The sequence below is a fragment of the Schistocerca serialis genome, chromosome 8, assembly GCF_023864345.2.
Source record: "Schistocerca serialis cubense isolate TAMUIC-IGC-003099 chromosome 8, iqSchSeri2.2, whole genome shotgun sequence".
NCBI lineage: Eukaryota > Metazoa > Arthropoda > Insecta > Orthoptera > Acrididae > Schistocerca > Schistocerca serialis.
In genome coordinates this window covers 75,365,468-75,374,645 of record NC_064645.1, presented here as the reverse complement: position 1 = coordinate 75,374,645, position 9,178 = coordinate 75,365,468, and the positions used below count along the sequence as shown (strand labels likewise).

At 42.3% G+C, this 9,178-nt stretch overlaps 1 non-coding gene across 1 annotated transcript; it reads right to left on the bottom strand.

Annotated features, from left to right (window-relative positions):
• Window positions 1–4,531: 4,531 nt before the first annotated feature.
• Trnas-gga (transfer RNA serine (anticodon GGA)) lies at window positions 4,532–4,615 on the bottom strand. Its single transcript is given in 2 exon segments — window positions 4,532–4,566; window positions 4,576–4,615. It is a non-coding gene; the product is annotated as a tRNA-Ser (tRNA).
• Window positions 4,616–9,178: the final 4,563 nt, after the last annotated feature.

Genomic DNA, 9,178 nt, shown 5'->3' with positions numbered 1-9,178 from the left:
CAGGATTCAGTAATATAGAACTGTGATCTTCATTTGTAGCTTTACGATAGTAAGAAAATCTTTCATCTAAATAAAACTGCAGAATCCAAAACAATACCAAACAGTTTGTTCAAAAATAAGATATTTATAGTGTTTCTGCCTGCAACAGACCTGGCGTTCGCCGTGTCTAGCTGAAGTGACGTCACCAAGAAGCGCTGAGGCCTTCCTTAGAGTCGGTGTTGGCCCTCTGAGTCTCGTGGATGAATACTGCGAGCTGGGTTTCACACGATCGTCTTTTTCGAAACCCATGCTGATTCCCACAGAGTAGATTTCTAGTCACCAGAAAATTATGCTAGCAAATATTCCTTAATGCACCATACAGCCCAGCAACGGCCAAGGAATAAAGTGGCGAGTGGCTAGGTTCGGTTGCCCTAAATCGCGCGCTGCTGTCTCGGAACGGCGGGGACGCAGAAACAAGGCGGCGTTTGAGGTGGAGTATTGGCCGGCTCGGCGGGACAAGGCGTTGCGAGTGGAGAAAGATTGCCGGGCGTGGGCGCGGTGTACGCGGCCTCGCCGCTCGCCTGCAACTCTTCCTTATCAGCGGCGGCCGGCCGCCGACCGCCGCCTTGGCCAGATTAAGCCGCCGCCGGCGCCGAGCCCAGCCTAGCCTAGCACGCCGCCGCTGCAGTGGTCGCCGCCGGGGGGCGATAGTAGCGCCGGTGCGGCGCGGCGCAGCACCGCGCCGCGCTGTTTACTGCGGCCGCGTAATCCGGCGCAGGCAGCTGCGAGACGCGCCGGCTGCCCGCCAGCCGCTAAAAGACGGCCACGAGGCGACGTATCGCCCGCCTGCACCGTCCCGAGGTTGGCAGCCCTGCCGCGCCAGCGCCACTCGGCAGCTCGGCCTTTCCTTTGGGGAAGCCCCGGCCGCACTCGCACGTTTCTGCACGCTAGAGATGGGTCGAACTCGTTGATTCCCGTGAACTATTCATTCATTTCACTCTTTGCCGTGAAGCGTTCAAATGAAGTAGTTCATTCATGAAGTACGGAAGCCTGGCGAAGTTGCCCAGTTCGCCGCTCAGTCGCGGCTACGCTCGCTTCACCTCGCTCGTACAGCAAAGGTTCGTAGTACTTTATAATTTTACCAACAGATGGCCAACCATGCAGTAACGCGCACGCAACGCTTTACGCTCTTACAGCGTCTGAGCTAACTTAAATAGATCATGGTCGAAGGGGACAAAGGAAAGATAAACAGAGAAGCCTTTCACATATAAAGAAAGTATTACATTTAATCTTGCTCGACATTTTCTCATGAAGCTCCCAAAAAAGTCTTATCTGCCAAGTGAAACATCATTTGTTGTATTCATGGACTGAAAAACTTCGGCTACCAACAAAATGCAGTCCAATTTCATGTTCCTTTTAAAATTTAATCCAAAATAGAGTGAGTATGTTTACCACTGTCACAAAGTCTATATATCTACGTTAAGTAATTATTCAGAAGTTTTCCTATAGATTTTATTTTGTTGAGAATAATATAACCCTCCAAATTCAAAACATAAACTGTCACCTGTAGTAATTGGTACGATTTCAGGTAAAATCCCTCTTTCAGTGTTACTAACAAAACTTTTATTTTCATGTTGGCTGTGCGTGACGCGAAGTATAACTGAACTGCACAAATAGTCACGGGTAATCATGTCAGCACTGCAGGAAGCAGCTGACGCTGCCTTCCCCTTGCCTCTCACCCCCCAACCCCTCGCAAACCTACAGTTTCCCACAAACGCCGCGCGATTCGTCGACAGGCAGTAGAGGGGGGACTGAAGTGAAGGGAGAATGAGTGACGTAACGCCGATGTAATGGGATGAGGGAGAGGGGAAGAGAGTGAGTGAACTAGAAGAAGGTGTGGAGTGTGTTATCTGTGAAGAGTTTGAAGTACCAGTTCATTGAAATTGAGTGGTTAGTTCACACTTCACTGGAGTGAAGCGTTCATTTCAACGACTCATTCACGAGCTCCCCATCACTACTGCACACAGTAGAGTTGGGCAACACGGTTCTTTTTCCCGATTCGATTTCTACGATTCAATCTCACATTGCGAATCGATTCCTACGATTCTCTTCCACGATTCATTGTATTCTGCTATAGCACGATTCTTACGGAATGCAAAAAGTTCTATATCAGTTGGCAGGACATGTCTGAAATTGTCAATGGGGTTAGAATAGAACTGTTATGATATGCCAGAAATAGTTCATTTATGAGTAAACATGCATATGACGTTCCAAGTGTGATTCTCGATTTATACGTGTAGTGCCTTAATTGATGAAAGGTCACGTTTGATTTGATTGCATCTATTGTTTTATTTCAATACGCCAGGAAAGAGGAGTCAATTTGTGCGAAAGATGGTGCAAAATTACGTGGTATGCCAGTTTGGTTGTGTGTCTTGAACGTATCCAACTACAGACGTCTGTTTTATAGTAACAAAATCTAGCAGTGAGGCACACATGGTTTACCAATGGAACTATGTAGGATATATATATATATATATATATATATATATATATATATATATATATATTTATTGTAAAATTGATTTTTTACGAAAGAATGGAACTATGTAGGTGAACTCAAAAAGCAAAAACCAGTCTAAATACAAAATTTCATACAAATCGTTAGGGCCGTTTTCGAGATACGCGATATATAATACGTAATCCAAGTGCTATTGCTCGTGTGTAAAGAAGGTGTGTGTGTTTTGCATTGCATCTGCAACAAATAAGAGTTACGTATTTATTCATAATGCTTGGATTTCTTGATTTTAATCGTGTGTATTGGGAGCTCTGTACTCGCTGTATATCGTTTCTGTCATCACTAGTTCGTGTATTACTCGCACAAACTAAGCTGACGTCGGCGCGGTGGCTGATGGTAGCGACAGTAATTGGGAAATGCCTTTACGCTCGTTCCCGTCAGCCACCGCCAAGTGTCAGCTTGGTTTTCACGAGTAATATTACGGCCCACGAACTTCGTTTGTTCGTTCCGAGCTTCCTCTGTTCACACGCATCCTCCTCTTGACTGCCATCTGGCGGTCGTAATCATTCGGCACAACTCGGAATGATTCGTAAGTTGCCTTCGAAGCATAGCGTACTAAGAATCGATGAATCGTTGGAACTTGTAATCGTCACGACTCGGAAACACGCAATCGTTCTTACGATTCTTTTGAACGACGATTCTTCCGTATCACGATTCGATTATTACCATTCTTTATTTAGAGTAGTTCAAACGAATGACTCATTCACGAATCGCCCCTACTCTGGCACACAGTGTAGTGTACCAGGCGGCACAGTAACGCCGTTATTACACTATCGTATTTCTTGCTGACACGCCAAAGAAATTTGATGGTGTAATATGGAATTTGTCAAATCTCATCTGTCGTCAAATAAATTTGATCAAATCTAGGTCCTTGCCGTAGATTTGATCATAAAAGTCGTTCGTCTTCCGTTCACTGCAATGTGAGATGCAACCACTTGGAGAGCTGGCGTCGCTACGGCTATTTGACGTCTCTGTAGTGTTTGTTTGTTTGACCATCCTCCCCAGAAAGCATATAAATACTTGTTTTGCAAATCAAACTGCCTTTTCCTGCTGCTAAAGTGCGCGTCATTTACGATGGCGGCCGAGTTTAGGTTAGTTCTACGCATCTGACGTCACAAAAGACAGTCAGCCAATGAACGGAGAACGACGTTGCCACAGCTCGACTGCAGTGCAGAGCACATACGAGTGTCTTCAGTTTTAGAAACGTTCAGTCATAAATAAAGTAATTGAACAAAAGCAATGTCTTGGTAGCAGACTTCCTTTTAAAAGAAAGTTTGGAAAAAGCATTCTTTATACGAATTGCTTCATATTCTATTAATTAATTAAACCAAACAAACAACAAGCCTCCTATTTCAGGCGATAGCAAGGAAAGGTGTTTGTATCATTCTCAGGAACCATTTTTTCGCAATAAAGAACAGAGGTAATTGTTTATTTCCTATTGTACTTCAACAAAACGTCAGTAATTCATAGTCATACCAACAGTGTTTGTCAGTATTTTGCGTGACACTTTATGAGTCCTCTAGGAATTATATTGATTGATGAGCTGTGTTGGTCTAATGGTTTGGTGTTTGACTCCTATGTGAAAGGTTAAACTTGCAAGATGCTTAATATTTTCTTTATTTAAAAACAATATCGAAGTGTCTTACTTCATGAATTTTATTCGTTTGAATGTATTTTTTTGAAATTTCTAGTGTTTTGTCCCTTCTTTATAATCATAAGTTTTCGGTTTTTCTAATTTTGTCCTCCAATATTTCTTTTCACAGCAATTAAAAACAATGAATAGGCTCACATACAATATTTATGTTATCTGTTTTGTTTGTATATCTTTCTGCTGCAGTTGCAGTTTTACTATTAATATTGATATACATTCTCTTGCGACAGTATTGTTTCAAATGAGACTTAACTTCTGAGGACATCAGTCCCCTAGAACTTGGAACTACTTAAACCTAACTAACCTAAGGACATCAAACACACCCATGCCCGAGGCAGGATTCGAACCTGCGACCGTAGCGGTCGAGCGGTTCCAGACTGTAACGCCTAGAACCGCTCGGCCACCCGGGCCGGCTGTGACAGTATTAAATATTATTTAGAGCAGAATTTCCGCTCGTACGTTGGCGACCTACTTGATTGTCTGACGCAGTTCTTTGCTTCGCTGCTTTGGCAAAATCACTATATTCAATGTTTTCGTCGACTGATCTATGTTTTGGCAAGTATTTGCTGTCCGTTGTGACAAACACAAATTGTTTGCGCACTGCGGCTCACTGACAATATATTTTGGTTTCTATGTTTTATTACGTCCACAATTCAGTTTTGTGTAGGTCACCAACTTTGTTTTAATCAGAACTTTTTAGAAAAAAGCGAAATGACTCTGGTATAAAAAAAACTTTTATTTACAGTCGCGAAAGACTGAATATTTCTCAATATTACATACGACACCTGTCTGGTACTTAAATCAGATATTGTTATACAGTAAATTTTATATGAAATGTAGGTGTCTTGTCCACATTTCATTCTCAACATTGAGGCAACTAAAATCGACCATACGGAAAGTATACGCTATAGACTTTTACCTCTGCAAACTCGTCAAAATTTAGTGCAATGGTTTAATACATTTAATGCTGCACAATGGCTGCGTTGAACATCGAAACGAAATTAAGTCATTTATGGGGGGAAGGTATCAGCCAAGAAGATGTATAAAAATCAAATTTTTGGGCCAAATAGTTTTTGTGAAATCGAATGATAAGTGTGTCAAAGCAGTCGGAACACCATGTGTCTGCACAGGCAAGCAGTGCAGTGATGACAAAATCGCGCACAGCGTGCAATGCGGGGAGCACGTCTCTGTAGCAGCGAAAGGGTTAAAGCGGCCGTGGTGGCTATAATTCATAAACTGCGCGCTCCCCCCTAAACGTAAGTTTGCGAACTATACTATACTATGGCGCTGCTTCTCTTGGCGCGTGCGTCGTTTGCAACTGGCACCGCAGCAATCTCCCGCGTCCGGGCGGGCATGCGCGAGCAGCCAAGATAAAAGAATTGAACCATAGTTACTTTATTTATCCCATACTCGTTTCGCCTTCTCCTGTTCTAAGGCATCATCAGTGGGACCTATAACGATACAGTTTTGTTAATTTTAGGTTATCAAACAGTTCACTTCGCGGGATTTTTTGTAAACCAAATAAGTAATTACTTACGATTGCTGATCTGTGTTTCCTCATATCTAGTCTGGAGGTCGCACTACCACTTTTATCGCTGCCATATATTTAGATCTTTGTGTTCTCGCCATCCACACACTGTTCACCATGTTTCTCACTCCTTTTTTTGGTGGTGGACTATGGTTCTTTTGTCACTCGATACAACTATTTCGTCGTACACTTATTTTCACAGCGTAAATATTGCGACACCATTACGCGTTTCATCTTCTTTGTTATGTTTACCTATTTGTTGCCAGCCTAACGAAGAATGTTCGTTACTAACTTCTATTTATGATATTTATACCGTCTGTGTGTGTATGAGTGAGAGAGAGGGGGGTATATAGTCCACCACAAAAAAAGGAGTGAGAAACATGGTGAACAGTGTGTGGATGGCGAGAACACAAAGATCTAAATATATGGCAGCGATAAAAGTGGTAGTGCGACCTCCAGACCAGATATGAGGAAACACAGATCAGCAAATCGTAAGTAATTACTTATTTTGTATACAAAAAATCGCGAAGTGAACTGTTTGATAATCTATAACTAACAAAACTGTGTAGTTATAGAACCCACTGATGATGCCTTAGAACAGGAGAAGGTGAAACGGGTATGGGATAAATAAAGTAACTAGCGGCAAGAAAAAGCAGCTTGATTTGCAAAACAAGTATATCTCTGTAGTGTGTTTGTAAACATGGATTCAAAGTTGGTGATTCCTTCCAATTTTTTTTTTTTTTGTATAAACTTGCTTCGATTAGGGTGGGGGTTGTGCCAGGGGCACAGCGCATGCTATTAATTGTATGCTGATGGGCAAGTGGAGTGTGTCGCAGGCGACTTCGTGTCCACAATTACAGGTACAGCCATCCATCTCTGGAAACATCTAAGCAGCTTTTCAGCAAGCCGGAATAGAAGATGTGCTCACAATCTAAATTAAAAAAATATTTCTTAGCTTTCCATCCTACTTTGTCTATTTTTGAACTCCAGATGCCACAAGTTAAAAAACGCTTCAAGTGTTCTGTATTTTTTTTGTTAATTTTACACTTATTCGAACGCTAATTCCATTAATTAAATTACTCAAAAATAAAAATAGTTTTTGTTGCCCATATAGTGCACTAAACATTTATGTATCTTCACATATTCCCCCTTCAGTGCTTCATAAATCCCTTCACACGTTTCTGGAATTATTTTGGTTATTGTGCAATGTGATATTCCAGTGTTGTGTTATAAACTAGAGTAGCTCTCTCCTGTATCAAGAAATTCCAGAGTCACAGTGTGCCTGTCTTCTGCATATACAGCATTTCTCAAGAGACTATTCTGTTTTGTAAGATGAGACGCCACTTTACTGAACAAATACTCTTATCCAAATGGTTCAAATGGCTCTGAGCACTATTGGACTTAATATCCGAGGTCATCAGTCCCCTAGACTTAGAACTACTTAAACCTGACTAACGTAAGGACATCACACACATCGACGCCCATGGCAGGATTCGAACCTACGATCGTAGCAGGAGTGCGGTTTCGGACTGAAGCGCCTAGAGCCGCTCGGCCACAACGGTCGGCTTCTTATCCATTCATAAGTAATTTATACAGGGTGAATCAGGAGGAAAGATACATGCTTCGATGGGTGATAGTATTAGTGATTCTGAACAAAAAATCTTCATACGGACGTATGCCCTGTTCCGAATGGTTTCTGAGGTAAAACACATTTAATATCACCTTTGTACGTTTTTCTTGAATAACTCGAAAACCGCACCCTCCAGCGAAATAGTGTCGCAGTACAAAATTAAACCATATTAAATTTCCTACAAAAAAGTCCTATTAATTTTTTTCTCTACAACTAACGGTTTGTGCGAAGAGAGCGCGCGAGAATATTGAAAAACTCGATCGACGCGCATGCTCTGTAGCTTACATAGTTTTTATAGGCTAGTTTGCGGTGGTTTCGCGACTTGATAGACCTCAAGTGTCCCGTATCAAACTGTTCGTCTCAACTTGCTACCTCAGTATGCTACCTCAAATTTCATACTGCTACTCGTTTTCGCTGGAGGGTGCGGTTATCGAGTTGTTCAAGGAAACGTACAAATGTGATATTAAATGTGTTCTACCTCGGAAACCATTCGGAACAGGGCATACGCGCATATGAAGATTTTTGTTCAAAATCACTAATACTATCACCCCTCAAACCACGTACCTTTCCTCCTGACCCACCCTGTATATGAGACTTGACGTCCTCCACTAGCAGCTCTGGTCACAAATTTTCCTGATTGCTTTTACTGCCGTATTCGTTAGTCAAATTCGTTAATCAAAATCTGTTTCGTACAGAATCTGCACTGTGGTGCCGTCCTTAGAACGAAGTCTCCTGCAGAAGTTGGTACCTATCGACGGCACCACAGGCAAAGACAATCGCTGCCAAACGCAGTCAACGAAGCGGAGACGCCAGCGCAGACACGGCCCCAGGTGTTTCCTGCTGCCGCTGCAACCGGGAGTTATTATGCCCGAGTGCTGTGCCGCTCAGCCCACATTGTCTCTAATCAGCGACCATCACAAACGACGAGAGTATCGTCTCCAGCACAGATGCGGCTACTTATTGATCATTTTATATGGAGAACGACTGTACTCTGACGTGTAGCTATCATTCTGCAGTGAACTAAGTGCTCATGTTAAAAGTGTCAGCGACAATAGCAATTACATGTCGTTTGTAAAGACAATAATTATTTCCAAAGTACAGGGTGTCCATAAATTTTTACCCTGGTTACAAATCAATGTAACTCTTTTTAAAGCATGAAGTAAATTAAACATGCGTGATATCACATATGCCTCTACTTATTAAGTTTTGAAACTTGCATAAACGTTTCATACATTTAATACACTTCAACATTTAAGTCACTTCAACATGTTCACCCTTGGTAACACACAAAATACCAAGCCGATATTTAGACTCTCTCCACCCATATTGCAACATGTCTGGTGTGTCAATGGCATCTCTGATGAGTAGTTGCAGCTGTTGCTGCTGTTTCGTACACGATATCATTCACATACCTGCAAAAAATAAATCTAATGAGTGTCAGGTGCTCTCTGGAGCCATGAAATTGGACCGTCTCTGCCAGTCCACCTTTTCGGGATGGTTTCATGCAGAAAATTGCGAAGTTGTAGAGACCAATGAGAGGAAGTGCCATCTTGCCGAAAGCCGACGGTGTGTTGTATTATGCTGTAGCTGGGGTAGGTAAACATATTCATTTACTTCACTTTAAATTAAGAACAATGAGCCAGTCACTCGAGCACACATTAACTCACACAACACATTATCCTTTGGCGTGTCCCAAATGTGTTCTCGTACGACATGCCGATCCCCAGATCCGGACATTATAGCGGTTAACTGAGTCCAAGACATGAAATGTAGTTTCATCGGAAAAACACACACGCTTCAAGAAATCATTGTCCC